The sequence below is a fragment of the Elephas maximus genome, chromosome 3 (genome assembly GCF_024166365.1).
Source record: "Elephas maximus indicus isolate mEleMax1 chromosome 3, mEleMax1 primary haplotype, whole genome shotgun sequence".
Taxonomy (NCBI): Eukaryota; Metazoa; Chordata; class Mammalia; order Proboscidea; family Elephantidae; genus Elephas; species Elephas maximus.
The window spans coordinates 38394162-38412656 of NC_064821.1; positions in this window are offsets into that span (position 1 = coordinate 38394162).

Consider the following 18495-nt stretch of genomic DNA (forward strand, 5'->3'; position numbering starts at 1 on the left):
TATATTGATTTCATGCAGGCCACACCCCCAAGGAAACACCCTTTCAACTGATTGGCTACTCACAGCCTATCCCATCATGGAAGTGATTACATTGTTATATGACTACAGAACTACATCGTAACTGCCAAACCACTAAGGATCATGGGCCAGCCAAGTTGACACACAATCTTATCGATCACAAGCACTATTCACTATAGCCAAAAGTGGAAACGACCTAAATGCCTGTCCACAGACGAATAAATAAACAAGATGTGGTATATACATACAATGGAATACTACTCAGCCAGTAGGAGGAATAAAGTCTTGATCCATGCTACGGTATGGATGGAGCTTGAAAACGTTATGCTGAGAGAAATAGACCGATGAGAAAAGGATAAATATTGTACGACATCACTTATATAAAAAGATAAGAAAAGGCAAATGTATAGAGAATATAGTTGATTAGTTGTTACCAGGGGCAGGAGGAAGGGGATAAAAGAGGGGTTAATGGTGACAGAAAAATCGCATCGACTAAGGGTAGGGTTCCACAAACGATTATTGTAATTGCTTTCAATGACGTGCATGCCTGTAAAATGTTGAGCTGGCAGAAGTTGTTGATAGATATATTTACAACAGAGACAAAAGAAAAAAAGAGTAGCTTCCGAGGCTGCTTATGTACAACCAAACACCTCATGGAATCAGTTCTTTGGTTTGGAGGTTTAGGGTCATGGTTTCATAGGACAACTCAGTTAATTGCCATAGTAACCAGTTCAGCCCTTCTGTTCTATCTCCTAGTTCATTGTATAGTGCCTGGGTCTTAGTTATCTAGGGTTGCTACAACAGAAATACCACCAGTGGATGCCTTTAACGAACAGACGTTTATTCTCTCACAGTCTAGGTGGCTAATAGTCCAAATTCAGGGCGCCAGCTCCAGGGGAAGGCTTTCTTTCTCTGTTGGCTCTGGAGGAAGGTCCTTGTCATCAGTCTTCCCCGGTCAAGGAGCTTCTCAGTGGAGGGACCCTGGGTCCAAAGGACAAGATCTGCTCCTGGCTGATGTTTCTTGGTGGTAATGAGGTCTCCTTGTCTCTCTGCTCAGTTCTTTCTTTTATATCTCAAAAAAGATGGACTTAAAACATAATCTAATCTTGTAGATTGAGTCCTGCCTCATTAACATAATTTCCGGTAATCCCACTTTATTAACATCATAGAGGTAGGATTTACAGCACATGGGAGAATCACATCAGATGACAAATGGTGGACAATAACACAATACTGGGAATCACAGACTAGCCAAACTGATATATTTCAGGAGGACACAATTCAATCCATAACACCTGGGGTCTTAAAAGCTTGCAAACAGCCATCAAGGCAAGACTTTGGTCTCTATTCACCCAGAGCAACGGAGGAAGGAGAGTCAAGAACAGGAGGAGGATATGGAATGTGTGGCTAGTTGCTTACATGAACAACTGCCTCCTTTGCACGAAACCAGAAGAACTGATGGTGCCCAGCTACCATTACTGAACATTTTGATCAAGGATTTTATAGAAGAATCTTGGTCAAAAGAGGGGAAATGCAACACAGAATTTCAAATTCTCATGAACTCTAGACTTTCTAGAGCTATGGAGGGTGGATGAACCCCTGAAACTATTGTCCTGAGGTAGTCTTTAAACCTTAAACCAAAAGTATCCCCTGAAGTCATCTTAGAACCAAACAAGAGTTTAGCTTAACTAGTAAAAACTGTCTGCCTTAAGCATTGTGCTCTTTTAAGAACTATCTATATTGGATCAAATTGACAACAGCAACTCAAAAGATTAGATAGCAACCTTAGAGGACAGGGAGTATACAGTAATGAGGGAGGAACAGCTCAGAAAAGGAGGGTGAGAATGGTTGCACAACTTGAAGAATGTAATCAATGTCAAGGAATGGTACATGTAGAAACTGTTGGATTAGTGTATGCTTTGCTGTGTATATTCTTAACAATGACAACAAAATAAATAAAATTTAGGGAACAAAAAAACTCATGTGACAACCAGAATGGAATTAATAAGTATATTAACACATTTTGAAAAATGTAATCAATGTCACTGAGTAATTTGTGCAGAAATTGTTAAATAGGAACCTAATTTGCTATGTAAACTCTCACCTAAATCACAATAAAATATTATTAAAAAAAAATCCTCACTTAATTGCATCTACAAAGACCTTATTTCCAAACAAGGTCACACTCACAGGTTCTGGCGGTTAAGACTGCTGTGTGTTTCTGGGGACACTATTCAGTCCACTTCATTAAAAAGACAAGAAAGAAAGAAAGACAGAAAAGAACAAAATGGATGTCAGAAAACACTCTGAAACTTGCTCTTGAAAGTCGAGTAGCTAAAGCAAAAGGAAGAAATGATGAAGTAAAAGAGCTGAACGGGAGATTTCAAAGGGTGGCTCGAGAAGACAAAGTATTATGATGAAATGTGCAAAGACTAGGAGATGGAAAACCAAAAAGAAAGAACGCGCTTGGCATTTCTCAAGCTGAAAGAACTGAAGAAAAAATTCAAGCTGCACGTTGCACCACAGGTAGGCTTTTGCTATTTAATAACTTAAACCACATAATCATCGCAATAACCCCTTGAGGTAAGCACTGTCATTACCTCCATTTTATAGAAGAGAGAGCTGAGGCATATGTGTTTGAGTAGCTTGCCCAAGGCTTTTCAACAATCAAGGGTCTGCCTTGAATCTGTGTGTTTAGCCACTAGGCTTCACTATACCCAGACAAACTCGTCTATCTGCAGATAACATGGAAATGTATGCAGAGTATTTCAAGGACACACAGCGTGAAATTATGAGTTACTCGTGGATACACGTATTTGGAAGGTGGTGGTGCAATGGATAAGTGCTTGACTGCCGACCAAATATTGGTGGCCCTAACCCTCCAGTGGCTCTGTGGGAGCCCAAGAACCACTATGGGGCAGTTCTACTCTGTCACTTGGGGTTGCTATGAGTCAGAATCAACTCAACAGCACCTAGCAAGAACAGCACACGTATTTGGACCTGATTTCATAGTAGTGATTACCTGACAGTGGAAGGGCGAGGGGCTTAAGAGATATTTAGCTTTATTTTTGCCCAGCGGTACAATTCTTCCCTTCCATGCAGAAGACCTAGAGACCCAAGTTCCTTTCCTGGCCAGTGCACCTCGTGTGTAGCTACCACTCATCGTTCAGTGGAGGCTTGTGTGTTGCTATGATGCTGAACAGATTTCAGCTGAGCTTCCAGACTAAGACAGACTCAGAAGAAAGGCCTGGTGATTTACTTCCAATAATCAACCAATGAAAACGCTATGGATCACAATGATCTCATCCGTGATGGATATGGGGATGATGCAGGGTGTTTCGTTCCGTTGTGTATGGAGTCGCCATGAGTTGGGGGCTGACTCCACAACAGCTAACAATAGGTTTTACTTTTATTTTTGGTACTACTTCATTCATTCCCCAAGTATTTACTGAGGACTTACTGTATACAGCAAAAAATCCTGCCCTGAGGGAGCTGACAGTCCAATGGGGGAGTCAGGATGAACCATAAAACTAATAAATTATAAGGAGGTTAGGAAATAATAGTACTATGGGCAAAAAATAGTCAAGGGGATTTGAGAGGAGAGCAGGGTGGGACAGTCTGCAGCTTTGAAATGGGCTAGTCAAGGACAGCCTTGCTACGAAAAAAATTTATATATAGCCAAAAAAAAAAAAAAATGCAAATAAGAGTTCAACATGGGAACAAGGAAAGGAGGAGCCATTGTTTAGGACGAAGTAAGCTTCCGTTTATGGTGCTGGGAAATTTAGCAACGATTACGGGTGAGGGTGGCACAACTTGTTTAATGTAACTGATATCGCTAAACTGTACACCTGAAAAATGTCGAACTGAAAAATGCTCTGTTATATATATTTTTACAACGACAACAAACCTTTTTTTTTTTTTTTAAGATGGAAACCAGTTTTTTTTTTTCCCACCAGAGAGAAACCTGCATCATTATTTTCTGTATTTTTCTCCTTCTGTGCCAGAAAATAATTCAATACACAAATAGGTAAATGTATATTTGGAAGCGGACTTGAGGGCGTGGCCAAAGTCAAGAGAGGCAAACAAGCGTGAAACTTGGGGTCTCACGGGCTGCTGGAAGTGGGCACAGGCCAGGACCTGCTGGAACCCGGGGTTGCCAGAGCCCCTCGTTAGTCCTGCGAGTCTCTGGTGCCCTCGTGTGTACAAAATCGGAAGTGCAGGCCCTAAGTGGAAATCGTGCCCCTGCCTTCGCCTCAGCAGGCCAGGCAGGACCTTGATGGCTTGTGTCACCCTCAGCCTGGGTGCCCTCTGAGAGCACTGAAGGCCTCAGACCCCAACACAGAGGAGACATGGGTCATCTTTAGCTCATCTGTTCAGCAACAAGTATTTACTGAGTGACTACTGTGTGCCACGGGTTGTTATAAGAGGGAGAGAGACGCAGCACTGAAGCAAATATTCATAACTTTTGCCCTCAGGGAACTCACGTGGCCAATCAAACAAATAGTAGATTTCCAGGAAAATTCCTCAGGGCAATTGAACCTTGGGGGCGGAGGTTGGGAGAGGGTTCTCTGAGAGGAGGAGCAGTAAGTGGGGAAGGGTGTCCCAGGAAGGTGGAACAACCCACGCAAAGGTCCTGAGGTGGGGACAAGCTGGGTATCTTCAACGAGATCATGTGCAAAACGTGCTCAGTAAGGGTTCAGACCCCAGCATTGTTATTAAGCAGTGGGGCCCTCCAAAGGGGGGAGGTGAAAGATTCCTCTCGCTGTACTGCCCAGTGGAACAGTGAGACTTTAGGGTGCGTAGGGGCTGTAGGGAAACCCTGGTGGCAGAGTGGTTAAGAGCTATGGCTGCTAACCAACAAGTCAGAGTTCGAATCCACCAGGCTTTCCTTGGAAACTCTAGGGGGCAGTTCTACTCTGTCCTATAGGGTGGCTATGAGTCGGAATTGACTCAATGGCAATGGGTTTGGTTTTTGGGTAGGGGCTATAGAGACTTAGTGTTGCCCAAAAAACATGTCCATTCTGGCATATGTCCTAACCCCCAAACTTGTGAATGTGACTTGATTTGGAAAAATGGTAATTTCAGGTGTAATTAGGTGAAGCGTCTTGAGAGGAAGACATCATCCTGAATTAGAGTGGTTCCAAATACAATGACAGTGTCCTCATAAAGGAAAGGAGAAATTTGGACAGAGAAACACAGAGAAGAGGAGGCCATGTGACAATGGAGCCAGGGGTCGGAGTGATGCAGCCATAAGCCAAGGAACACCCAGGATTGACAGCAGCCACCAGAAGCTGGGAGAAAGGCATTGAATGGACCCGCCCTCGGAGCCTGCAGAAGGAACCAGCCCTGCCGACATCTTGATTTTGGACTTCTGTCCCCAGAACTGTGAGAGAATGAGTTCCTGTTATTTTAAGAAAAGGTGAGGGAGGGACTTTCCAGGGGTCCCAAAGTGGGATCTGGAGCCTCCACTCTCTGCTGAGTGTCCTCAGGCAAGTTGCTTTGCTGCTCCGAGCCTCAGTCTTCTCCTCTGCAGAATGGGGATAAATCAACACCTGCTGGGAGGATTCAGGGAGGGCACAGAGGCAAAGTGTCCCCCAGAAGCTAGTTCTGAATTGAGGACTTGAGGGCACGTGGGGTATCCAAGAGGTGCTCCCAGGAAGCACTGGTAGAAGGCGGAGACATGAGATGAGAGGAAGGAGTCCTGCACGGGGCACCAAAGCAGATGATTCTGTGGGCAAGTGGGCTCAGTCTGACTGGGGACCTCAGAGAAACCACATAGAGCACACAGTTCCAAGTGGCGCCATCCCAGGAATAGCACCTGTCAGTGGCTGAGGGCTGTTTCCTGCGTTTTATGTCATGGCACACCCAGAAAGTGTGCCCCCTCAGCCAGATGTCTTAGCCTGGGTTCTTCCGCCTAAGAGCACGAACAAAACCAGTGAAGCATAGAGAGAGAGAGAGATTTACTCCAAGGAAATGGCTCACACAGTTGTGGAGGCTGGCAAGTCCCAAATCTGTGGGTCAGGTGTCAGGCTGGAGGCTTTTCCTGACTCATGTGGTTTCAGGGGCTGGTGAACCCAAAATCGGCAGATCAGGCAGAAGACTGCTGGATCACGGGGTTGCAGGAGTTGGTGAGTCCCCAAATCTGTAGGTCACGTGGTAGGCTGCTGGCTCACATCTGAAGAACTAGAGGTCAGAGAATGACAAATTGGATGCAAGATCCAGAGGCAGTGAGCTTTGCCAGAATGTTCATATAAGTCCATACATATTGGATGCAGGCTACACCCCCAAGGAAACGTCCCTTACATCAAATCACAAAATGGAGAATAATTACATAATACTGAAAATCATGGCCTAGCCAAGTTGACACATAACATTAACCACCACAGTCCACCCCTTGTCAACTTGGCATCTGTATGCATCTGCTTGAACCATATATAATCTCTAAATAAAGAAAACTATAAAGTCATACATGCACCTAACTCGATATAACTAACAAGCATACAACCAAAATGCACTAGCTCCATTTACATCTTATACTTTATAATAGTAATGGGATAAGGGAGGGAAGAAAACAAAAATGTTTGCTATATATATACATACATACACATACAACAAAACAAGGAAGAAATACTCATAACAATTATAGCCTTTGAGTTCTCGTTTCTCCAACCGGTCACGTGGCCATAAATGGTATTTAGAACTACCTTCTTCTATCATCCATTCTGTATTCTTTTGCCCTCAGCAAGCACCTCAACTTGTCATGGTTCTTTGCCTGGTGGGGTGACCCAAACCTTCATATTTGAAGGGTCTGGGCCATTAGTAGTCATGTCAGAATTGGGTTGGTGTAGTTTTCCATTGACTTTAACCACAGGACATGGTAATACGAAGAGATGCCCTAAGAAATCTGTATTCCAGACATACTCTTCTTTACCTCCCGTTACGTAATATCAATCCAATTTTCCCTTGGTAATCAGGATCAATCACACCAGCCAATATGGTAACTCCTTTCATTGCCTGTTGATCCAGAGGCATGAGGAGCCCAAAGTGGCTGGGTGGCATTCTTAACTTCCAGTTCAATGGAATCAGTGTTGTGTCTCCAGGTGGGAGTATTCTTCCCTTTGGAACTAAAACTTCTAGACACCCAGACTATAGGGTCAAAGAGACAGGAAGCAAAAATGCTGCCAATCCTATTTCCATCCCTTGATTCCTGGACCCATGAATCCTGGCTTCAGGAGAAGCAACATCATATATTTGACGCTGGTTTAGAGCATATACATATACGTATAGACATTACTCCAGCCCTGCAAAATATTGCCACCTGGCTGGCACCATAATTGTGTCTTTAGAAGGTCATTTCATTGTTCTATCAAGCCAGCTGCTTCAGGATGATGGGGAACATAGTAAGACCAATGAATTCCATGAGAATGGGCCCATTGCCACACTTCATTTGCTGTGAAGTGAGCCCTTTGATCTGAGGCGATGCTGTGTGGGATACCACGATAAGGCATTCTGTAAGTCCACGGATGGTAGTGTCGGCAGAAGAATTGTAAGAAGGGAAGGAAAATCCATCTCCAGAGTACGTGTCAATTCCAGTAAGAACAAAATGCTGCCCTTCCCATGATGGAAGCAGTCCAATGTAATCAACCTGCTACAAGGTGGCTGGCTGATCACCTTGAGGAATGGTGCCATATCAGGGATTTAGTGTTGGCCTCTGCTGCTGGCAGATTGGGTACTCAGCAGTGGCTGTAGCCAGGTCGGCCTTGGTGAGTGGAAGACCATGTTGCTGAGCCCATACATAACCTCCATCCCTTCCACCATGGCCATTTTGTTCATGGGCCCATTGGGCAATGACAGGAGTAGCTGGAGAAAGAGGACGACTGGCTTTCACGGAATGTGTCATCCTGTCCACTAGATTGTTAAAATCCTCCTCTGCCGAGGTCACCCTTTGGTGAGCATTCCCATGAGACACAACTATCTTCACTTCTTCAGCTCATTCAGAGAGGTCTGTCTACATACCTCTTCCCCATACCTCCTGGTCACCAGTTTTCCAATCATGTTCCTTCCAAATCCCTGACCACCCAGCCAAACCTTCAGCCACAGTCCATGGATTAGTATATAATCGCACATCCGGCCATTTCTCCTTCCAAGCAAAGTGCACAACCAGGTGTACTCCTTGAAGTTCCGCCCATTGGGAGGATTTGCCTTCACCACTGTCTTTCAAGGAAGTTCCAGAAGGAGGCCGTAGTGGTGCTACTGTCCACTTTTGGGTGATGCCTGTGTATCATGCAGAACCATCTGTAAACCAAGCACAAGTTTTCTCTTCCTCAGTCAACTGATCATAAGGAAGTTCCCATGAGGCCATGGGTGCAGACTGGGAGATGGAAGGTAATGTGACAGGAGTGGAGACCATGGGCATTTGGGCTACTTCCTCATGTAACTTACTTGTGCCTTCAGGTCGTGCTCAAGCTCAATCTCATATATACCACTTGCATTTAATGATGGAGTGCTGCTGTGCACGTCCAACTTTATGGCTCTGTGGGTCAGACAATACCCAGTTCATGATGGGCAGCTCAGGCCACATGGTGTCTTCGTGGCTCATGTTGAAGCATTTAGTCTCTACTAAGGCTCAGGAACACCCAAAAGTTGTTTCTCAAAAGGAGAGTAGTTATCTGCAGAGGATGGCAGGGCTTTGCTCTAAAATCTTAAGGGTCTGTGCTGTGATTCACCAATAAGGGCCTGCCAAAGACTCCAAACAGCATCTCTATCTGCCGCTAACACTTCAAGCACCATTGGATCAGCTGGATCATATGGCCCAAGTGGCAGAGTGGCTTGGATGGCGGCCCAAACCTGTGGCAGAGCCTTCTTTGTTCTGGGTCCCATTCAAAACTAGCAGCTTTTAGAGTAAATAGGCTGGAGTAGTACACCCAAATGAGGAATATGTTGCCTCTAAAGTCCAAAGAGGCCTACCAAGTGTTGTGCCTCCTTTTTAGTTGTAGGAGAGGCCAGATGCACCAACTTATCCTTCACTTTAAAAGGAATATCTCGACATGCCCCACACTACTGGACCCATAGAAATTTCACTGAGGTAGAAGGCACCTGAATTTTTGTTTGGTTAATTTTCCACCCTTTAGCATGCAAATGGAAACCCTGCTGGTGTAGTGGTTAAGTGCTACAGCTCCTAACCAAAAGGTCAGCAGTTCAAATCAACCAAGCACTCCTTGGATGGAAACTCCATGGGGCAATTCTACTCTGTCCTATAGGGTCGCTACGAGTTGGAATCAACTCGACGGCAGTGGGTTTGTTTTTTTTGTTTTTCTAGCACGCAAATGTCTTACCAATAAGTCTAGAGTCATTGATACTTCTTCCTTACTAGGTCTAATCAGGGTAACGTAATCAATGTAATGGACCAGTGTGACACTTTGTGGAAAGGCGATCAAGGTCCCTGCAGACTAAATTATGACATAGAGCTGGAGACTAGATACACCTCTGAGGTAGGACAGTGAAGGTGTATTACTGGCTTTGCCAGCTGAAGTCAAACTGCTTCTGGTGTTCCTTCAAAACTGGAATAGAGAAGAAGGCATTGGCCACATCAATAGCTGCATACCAGGTACGAGGAGATGTATTAATTTCCTCAATCAATGAAACCATGTCTGGAACAGCCGCTGCAATTGGAGTCACCACCTGGTTAATTTTTTTATAATCCACTGTCATTCGCCAAGATCCATCTGTGTTTTGCACAGGCCAAATAGGTGAATTGAATGGAGATGTTGTGGGAGTCACCACCCCTGCATTCTTCAAGTCCTTGATGGTGGCAATAATATCTGCAAGCCTTCCAGCAATGTAGTATTGCTTTTGGTTTACTATTTTCCTAGGTAGAAGCAGTTCTAATGGCTTCCATTTGGTTTTTCCTGCATGACAGCTCTTTCTTCATATGTCAGGGATCCAATGAGGGGGTTCTGCCACTTGCTGAGTATATCGATTCCAATTATGCATTCTGGAACTGCGGGAATAACCACAGGATGGGTTGAAGACCCACTGGGCCCACCGTGAGAAGGACCTGTGCTAAGACTCCATTAATAACTTCACCTCCATACACCCCCACTCTGACTGGTGAGCCATAGTGACGTTTTGGGTCTCCTGGAATTAGTATCAGTTCAGAGCCAGTGTCCAGTAATCTCCCCAAAACCTGATTATTTCCTTTTCCCCAATAAACAGCCAGTCTCCAAAAAGGCTGAAGAGCCCTTTGGGGAAGGTTGGGAGAAAGGTTAACAGTATAAAATTTTGCAGTGCAGTGGGGTCCTTCCTCAAGGGGACCCAGCCTTGCATTCATTCAAGGAGTTGTAGGTCTGTAAACTGGGTCAACTCTGGGAATTGACTGAGGGTTTATGACTTTCTATTCTGGCGATTGAAGTTAGGCTGCTGTTCACTTGACCTAGAATTTTTCGTTTGTATGGACGAAGTAAATATTTAGTAGATTTCCCATCTATTGCACTCCTAGGGACACCATGACTAAGTAGCCAATGCCATAATCCATACGAGTCAGACTGTTCTGATTACTGCTTTGACTCTACTGTCCATTACAGTAACCACACCCACCTTGTCTTTGGCAATGAAGTCCACTACTTAGCCCCTACAACCCTGGAGTCCAATCAGCCCCATTGTTAGTTAGGTGTCTTAATTCTGTTAGGGCAGTTCCCACTGTCAAATCTGACTTACATAAAAGAGCAATTACAGGAGTCTTCAAGGATGCTGGGGCTTCCTTCACAAATTTGTTCCTCACCATTGTAGTAAAAGGTGTGTCCTCTTGACATTCCATAGGTGGTCCTGTGGGTCCAACCTGATAAAGCTACTCTAACATGTCGTTTTCCCTAAGTCTTTGGACACCTTCTTCTACAGTATACCAAGGCAGGTCTGGCATTTCAATTTAATTTAGTCTAGGCCACCACTTAATCCATGTTTCAATGAACTAACCAAATAAACCATTAGATCCTTTTCTAACCTCTCTAGCTAAAACATCGAATGAAGAATCTGTGTTCGGTGGGCCCACATTAATAAATTCAGAGTGATCCAACTTTTTGCTCCTTGCACCATTATCCCTCATGCTTAATAGCCATTCCCACATATATTCCCCAGGTTTCTGCTTGTATATATTAGAAAAATCAAGCAGTGCTTTTGGAGCGTAGCATACCTCCTCCTGGGTCACACTTTGTACTTCACCTCTTGAGGCTTGCTGGGACTTAATTCTAGTTGTAGATCTAGAAGCAAAAATGGGTGGTGGAGGTGGGTCCTGGGGACGTTCAGCAATGTCTTGTAAGGCATTTGCCTCCAGTGATGTCCCAGACAAAGGCTCTTCAGACACACCTGGGTTAATCTCATCAGATGGGGGTGGAAGGGATAATGGTTTTACTAGGGAGAGTGGCTTAACAGACAAAGATGGAGTAATCTCTTCAGATGGACCAGTTCTGTTAGCAGGGGTGATTCAACGGAATTTAGGGGCTCAATATCCCTAGCTTTCTGATTATATGCCCACATATCCCCATCCCAAGTTTCAGGATTCCGTTTCTTCCCACTTCCTCACTTCAGAGACCAGTCAAAGTTGGGAATTCATTGATGTTGTAATTCAGCCACTCTTAAGGCTCTGGGTTTGGTTTTCAGCAGTATCAGCTCCCTTACTACAACAAATAAGGCTTTCTTCAGGCAGAAATGGCAACTTTCAGGTCTTTTATGTGATGCTTGATCTTGTGACTCTGAAGCCATGAGCTTATCTCTTTCTTTCACCACTTTGTCTAACAAAAGCAGGGCCAGCCAACCAGCCTCCCTATACTTCTCATTTTGACAGAAATACCGAAAGGCGTCAAATACACAATCACCCAGAGCCTTGTTTCTCACAAATATTTGATCCAATGATGGTGATATTTTACATATTTCTACTGCCACCTCACACCATGGATTCGCAGCGCCCTCTTCCATGCTGGGCTTAGAGTCATCAGTGTATTTAGGTCTAGGCAGACTTGAGAATCAATTCAGAAAACTCATCTTTAAGATTTTGTTCCTCTAGAATCACTCTTGGCACTAAATGTCTTAGCCTGGGTTCTCTAGAGAAGCAAAACCAGTGAAGCATACATATATATATATACATATATATATACATAGAGAGAGATTTGTTTCAAAATAATGGCTCATGCATTTGTGGAGGCTGGCAAGTCCCAAATCCATGGGTCAAGCATCAGGCTGGAGGATCTTTCTGACCTATGTGGTTGCAGGGGCTGACCAACCCAAAATCAGTAGGCCAGGCAAAAGGCTGCTGGCTCACAGGGTTGCAGAAACTGGCAAATTCCAAAATCTGCAGGTCAGATGGCAGCCTGCTGGCTCAAATCCCAAGAACCAGAGGTCAGAGGATGATGAGTTGGATGCAGGATCCAGAGGGAGTGAGCTTTACTAGAGTGTCCATATATATTGGATGCGGGCCACACCTCCAAGGAAACTCTCCTTATGTCATATCACAAAATGGAGGATAATTACATAATACTGAGAATCACAGCCTAGCCAAGTTGACACATAACATTAACTATCACACCAGAGGAAGCAGGAGCTGGTGGTCTGGAGTACAGCTGGCATGAAGCCCATGGTGGTGGGTGCCAGGCACTGCCAGCAGCTGGGATAGGTATCACAACTTTCCTTATTTCCCTGTTGCTTCCCCCAGGCCTGGCCTTTCCAGAAAATGCCTCCCATTTCCCCAGAATGAATATCTGAGATCTAGGCAGGGCACTGGGGGCATTCAAGTAGGTCACTCATGAGACTCCCTCGGTGCCTCTTTGAGCCTCAGTTTCCCCATCTATAACATGGGGAGAAACCCTACTGGCTCCTTCATGTGTCTGCTGGGAGGGTTTATGGGGTGGTGGGAGCTGGGCGCACCATGAGCTCTCTGTGATGAAGGATCTCTCACTCTGGGGGGCCTTCAGTGGTGGATGAAGAGGCGGGAACTTAGTATTGTGGGTAGTGAGAGCCTCGGAAGGCACTGGAAGCAAGGCAGCGAGTGGCCTCATCTGGGTTGGGCTCTGTGGCGGATGCCGATGGGGGGAGGGAAGGCTGGAGGTTGGGGTGAGGGTCCTTGGCCAAATGCTCCCGTGTTCCTACTCACGGCCTGCCAGCTGGGGCCTTAACACAAGGCTGAAGAAGGACACAGAGGTTCAGGGATCTGTGCTGTATGCAGTCTCCCTGAGATTTGCAGTTACTCACAGCATCGCCTGCTCTTTGATGCTCCCTGCAGGGCTCTTTCCCTCCCTGTCTCAATTCCTCACCCACCATGGGGACTTTCTGGGGTTAATTCCCAGATACCTCATGTGCCCTGAAATCCTCATCTTGCGTCTTGTTTTCTAGGAAATCCACATGAGGCTGGGCATGTGCTAAAACTAGTTGATTTCCAGTCGATTCCAATTCATAGCATGTGCAGTGCAGTGAACTCCTTAATATGGACCTTCTAGCCATTTTTTTTTTTTTTCATAGTCTTTGTAACTCCCACCAATTGACCGGGTGGGGCTGTGCAAATGAGAAGCTTATGGCCCACCACGGGGATTGGATAGCCTGCTAATAATGTAAATAAGGTGCAGGCACCCGCCCTTGTCGGGGGTGGGACCATGTAAATAAGGTGTATGGAACCCTAACGAGGGGAATAGTCAGTTTTGCCATCCTACTAGGCTTAAAATGAGCCACCCCAGAGGTGGGAGGGGAGGATCTCACCACCACCAAGAAGGAAGAGCCAAGAGTAGATGGCATCCTTTGGACCCAGGATCCCTGTGCTGAGAACCTCCTAGGTCCAGGAGACAGAAAGGGAACTGTAACACTGGAGATGGTGAGAGATGGTAAGCAGCAGCAGCAGCAGAGAAACAGCTGCAGCAGAGGCAGCAGAAGCAGGTGATGGGCAGGAGATGGCGGTCTTCGTGGCCCCATGGAGCGAGAAAGCTGAGCACCTTTGGGCAGGTGGTTTCCTGGCGGAGTGGGGTGCCTCTGGGCACTTGTTGGCGGAGTTAAAAGATCTTTGTAACACTTGCTGGAGCAGGGCAGAGTTCCAAGGGCCAATTAGAAGTATGCCTTCGGGCAAGGCTGAGGTGAGGCTGTTCTGATCGAAGGATTGTATCCTGAGCATTCCTGAACCCGAACTGTAACCTGTTACTTCCCTAATAAACCCCATAAATGTGAGTATTGTCTGTGAGTTCTGTGTGGCCATTGCAACAAATTTTCCAACCCAACAGAGAGGTAGAGAGTGCCATGAGAGGAGTGGTTAGTGTCAAAATTGGTAAAAAGGTTGCAGGGTAGAGGTATGTGTTACCTATGCCTCAGAGAAATCAACCTTGGCCTGTAGATCTTGATTCTCCCTCCCCCTTGTGAAGTTAAAGGTTAGACAACCCGCCATGCCATTATTACAGGGTGAGTAAACACCCCTGCTCCCGCCTAAGGCCACACAGCCGGACAAGATGACACAGCCAGAATTCATACCCAGATCATCAGACCCTCCATTGTGGACTTCCTTCTCCAGGTGACCAGTCTTGGGGTACAATTCTCATCTTAGAAATGGGGAAACTGAGGCTCCAAGGGGTTGATGGCTCTTGGAGGAGTCCAGGCTGCCTGAAGGACCCTCTGTCCATGCCCCTCTGCCACCAGCTCTCTGGGTGGTGGGGGGGAGCAGGAGGGGCTTGTTCCTCCCACCAGGCCCAGACCAGAATCCCCCCGCGCCCCTCCTGTCCCCCTCCACCAGCTGCTGCTCCCCTCCCAGTGTTGTCTGGGTTTTAATTTTTGTGTTGCATTTAGAAAATTACCCATAATGACAGCTTCTGGAAAAAAAAAGGCCTGGAAGCAGCAGACCCGGTCCCAGCTGCAGCCTGCCTTCTCCCCAGCTGGGGAGGAGCTGCATGGGCCATCAGCCCGGTCCCTGTCCCTCCCAATGCTCCAAATTTGAATGAGGAGGAGGGGGCTGTTACTACTTCATGCAAAGAATAAAACCCACCTTCCTCGCCTCCCAACAACACCCGCACCCAGTTCTCGAAAGGAATATTCGAGGGGCCCCCAGCTCAGTGTTCTGGGGGGAGGGCAGATCTGGGGTGCGCGGATCTGCTGATGAGTGGATGCATTATTTTATTATAACAGCTACAAAGACTAGTGCGGAACAGTAATCAAAGAGAGGTAGCCTGGGAAGGAGGTGGGGAAAGGAGGGGGGAAGAGAAGTGGATAGTCGAGGAGTAGGCGGTGGGAAGGCAGGAGGAGGGGGAAAGAGGAAAAGTGGAGGTACTATCGGGGAGCAAAAGTAGGCCAGGTGAGGGCCCAGATAAACAGGCTTTAGGCCAAGGGACCACCACGTGCAAAGGCCCTGGGGGTGGATTTGGGAAATGAAAGGACGGGAGGAAAGTGAATGAAGAGAGACATTGTCCCCTCCTCCGGGCAGACCCCCTGCTCCACCGGCGAAGCCTGCTTCCTCCTTCGGGCTCCCCCAGCCACTGCCTTGACCTCGCCGGCCTGTGGGTTTGGGGGACGTTTGTGGTAGGTGTCTCTCCACCGCCCACCCCCAAAAAGACGGACTTCCTGCCCAGGACTGCAGTTCGGAAGCGGCCACACGGGGGCGGCCGGAAACTGGCGAGTAGGTCGCAGGTCTGGTATCCCGCCTTGACCCCTCGTCCTACTCACTTTCTGCCCCTCCTAGGCTCCTTGGGAAACCCTGGTGTCATAGTGATGAAGTGCTAAGGCTGCTAACCAAAGGGTTGGCAGTTCAAATCCACCAGGCGCTCCTTGGAAACCCTATGGGGCAGTTCTACTCTGTTCTGTAGGGTCGCTATGAGACGAAATCAACTCGACGGCAATGGGTTTAGGCTCCTTGGCCTAAGATCTGACACCTCCCCCCCCCCAGTCTTAGCACCAGGGGCTCTCTCCCTGCAGCCTCCAAGCCAGTCCCGACTGTCCCCGCTCCCCATGACTGCCCCATGGAAGCTTCTTAAAATCATGTCCAAAATCAGATCCTGCTTCTCCTGCCTCCAAGCCCTCCTATGGCTTTCCACTGCTCCCAGAACAAATCCCAACACCCACTCACCCCTTGGCCCTTGGCGTGATCCGGCCCTTCCGACCTCTGCCGCATCACCATCTCCCCTTCACTCCCCCCTGCTCCGGCCACACCAGCTTCTTTCCCCAACGCTGTATGTTCCTACCTCAGGGCCTTTGCACTTCTCTCCACTTCTGTTTAAACATTCTGCTTCCAGATTTTTCAGACCCACCCCCCTGTTTATTTGTTTTATAAATAGTTTTATTTAATTCACATACCATTCACATTCACATTTGCCCTTTTAGAATGTATGATTCAATGATTTTTAGTATATTCAGTTATGTGCAATAATCATCACCACAGTCAATTTTAGAATATTTTCATTCCCCCAAAATAAAACCTCTACCCTTTAGCTATCAAATCTATCCTCCCTCCCACCTTCCTCCAGTCCCTGGCAACCAATAATCCACTTGTCTCTATGGATTTGGCTGTTCTGGACATTTCACATAAATGGAATCATACAGCCTGTGGCCTTTCGTACCTTACTTCTTCCACTCAGCATGGTGCTTTTGAGGTTCATCCCCGTAGTAGCCTGTGTCAGTGCTTCATTCCTTTTCATAGCTGAGTAATACTCCACGGTATGCGTGGGCCACGTTGTGTTTGTTCATCATCATTGATGTACACGGGTTGTTTCCACCTTTAGGCTATTAGGAAGAGTGCAGCAATGAACATTCGTGTACAAGTTTCTGTGTGGATATGTGTTTTCAGTTCTCTTGGGTATACACCAAGGAGTGGAGTTGCTGGGTCCTGTGGCAACTCCATGTTTAATCGTTCGAGGAACTGCCAGGCTGTTTTCCACAGCTTGACTGCACTGTTTCGCATTCCCACCAGCAGTGGATGAGGGTTCTGATTTCTCCATATCCTGGCTAGCCCTAGCCCTAGCACTTGTTATCTGCAATTTTGATTCTAGCCATCCTCGTGGGCGTGAAGTGGTATCTCATTGTGGTTTTGATTTGCATGTCCCTGATGACTAATGATCCACCTTATTTTTAACATTTTCCCTTTTCTCCTCATATCCCCCGTGTGGGGGCTCTTTTTCTGGGTTCTAATAGCGCAAAGCGAGCGCCTGGGCCGAGTGTGCGCGCCGCTTGTCTCCTGCCGCCGCCGCTGCCGCCTCGCAGGGTTGGGCTCGCTCTTGCCCGCTTTTCCGCTTGCGCCGCCGGTGTTTGGAGACCCGGCCCGGTTGCCATGGGAACGGCGCCTCTTGCTCCCGCCTGCTCGCAGCGCCTCCCCCACAAGCCTGCCTCCTTCGCTGCCACCGCCCTCCTTCTGGAGCCCGCCCGCCCCGCTATGCTCTGCCTCCCCACCTGGGACCCCCGCCCAGCACGCGGCACGCTCTGAAATGACATTCCTGACGGGCCTCGCCCATCAGTCTACGAGGGTAGCAACGTGCCCCAGCTGCACACAGTAGGCGCTCAATAAATGTGTGTGGGATGGATGAAGACTCCAAGACTCAGAATGTGAAGGACATGCCCAGGACACACAGTGGGGAAGAGGGAGCCACAAAGCTTTGGGAAATCAATGGGGGGACTGTGGGGAGGGTTCAAGGAGCGTCTGTCACCAGAGTAGCCGGGGGCGGGGGTTAGAGGGGAGCATTTAGCTCCGGGCGCAAGTCCAAGGGGGCGCCAGACGAGGCCGGCCGGCGAATCACCCCTCGCCCCTCCACCCACGATGCTGGTTTAGAGATTGCTCCTGGACGCTCGTTACCCTCGCTACGCCTCGGTCACCCAAGCGCTGAGGCTCGGGCGCGCCACACCCTCCATGCCCCGAAGGGAAGAAGAGCCGGGGAAGCGAGAGATGGGAGCGATCATTACTAAGAGGAGCGAGTCCTGGCCGCCGGAGCCTCCCGGTGGCCCCGGGGACGGGGCAGCCCTCCCATCCCCATCAGCGCGCAGCGCGGCGCCCCCTCCACAACCGCCCGGCCCAGCGCCCAAAGTAGAGGAAGCGGGGGAGGGGGCGGTGGCTGGACGGGAAGTGGGAAGGCCGCCCGGCGTCCGCCCCCGGCCGGGCCCCGCGGGCGGGGAGGAGGCGGGGTTGGGCCGCTTGCCCTTCTTTTCCTCTGCCGCCCTACAGGAGGTTGGGGTGGGGGCGGGCGCTGTGGGGGACCCTTGCTGGGGAGTCGGCCGGCAGTGGGGTGGGGCGCTCCCGCCGAGACAGAGACTGACACACACGACCCGGGACACACAGCACAGGTCCCCAGAAGCCGCACCCTGCCCCCGACGCTGGGGGACTCACTCCCACGACCGCAGAAGACACACAACCCGGAGACATTTCTCCACGCGTACACACGCGTTCACACACAGGTGACCGTGCTTAGGAAACCTGCATGACCACGTTCACAGACAGAAATACGCCCACGAGGGACAACCGGGCTGCCCCCTCCTACCCCG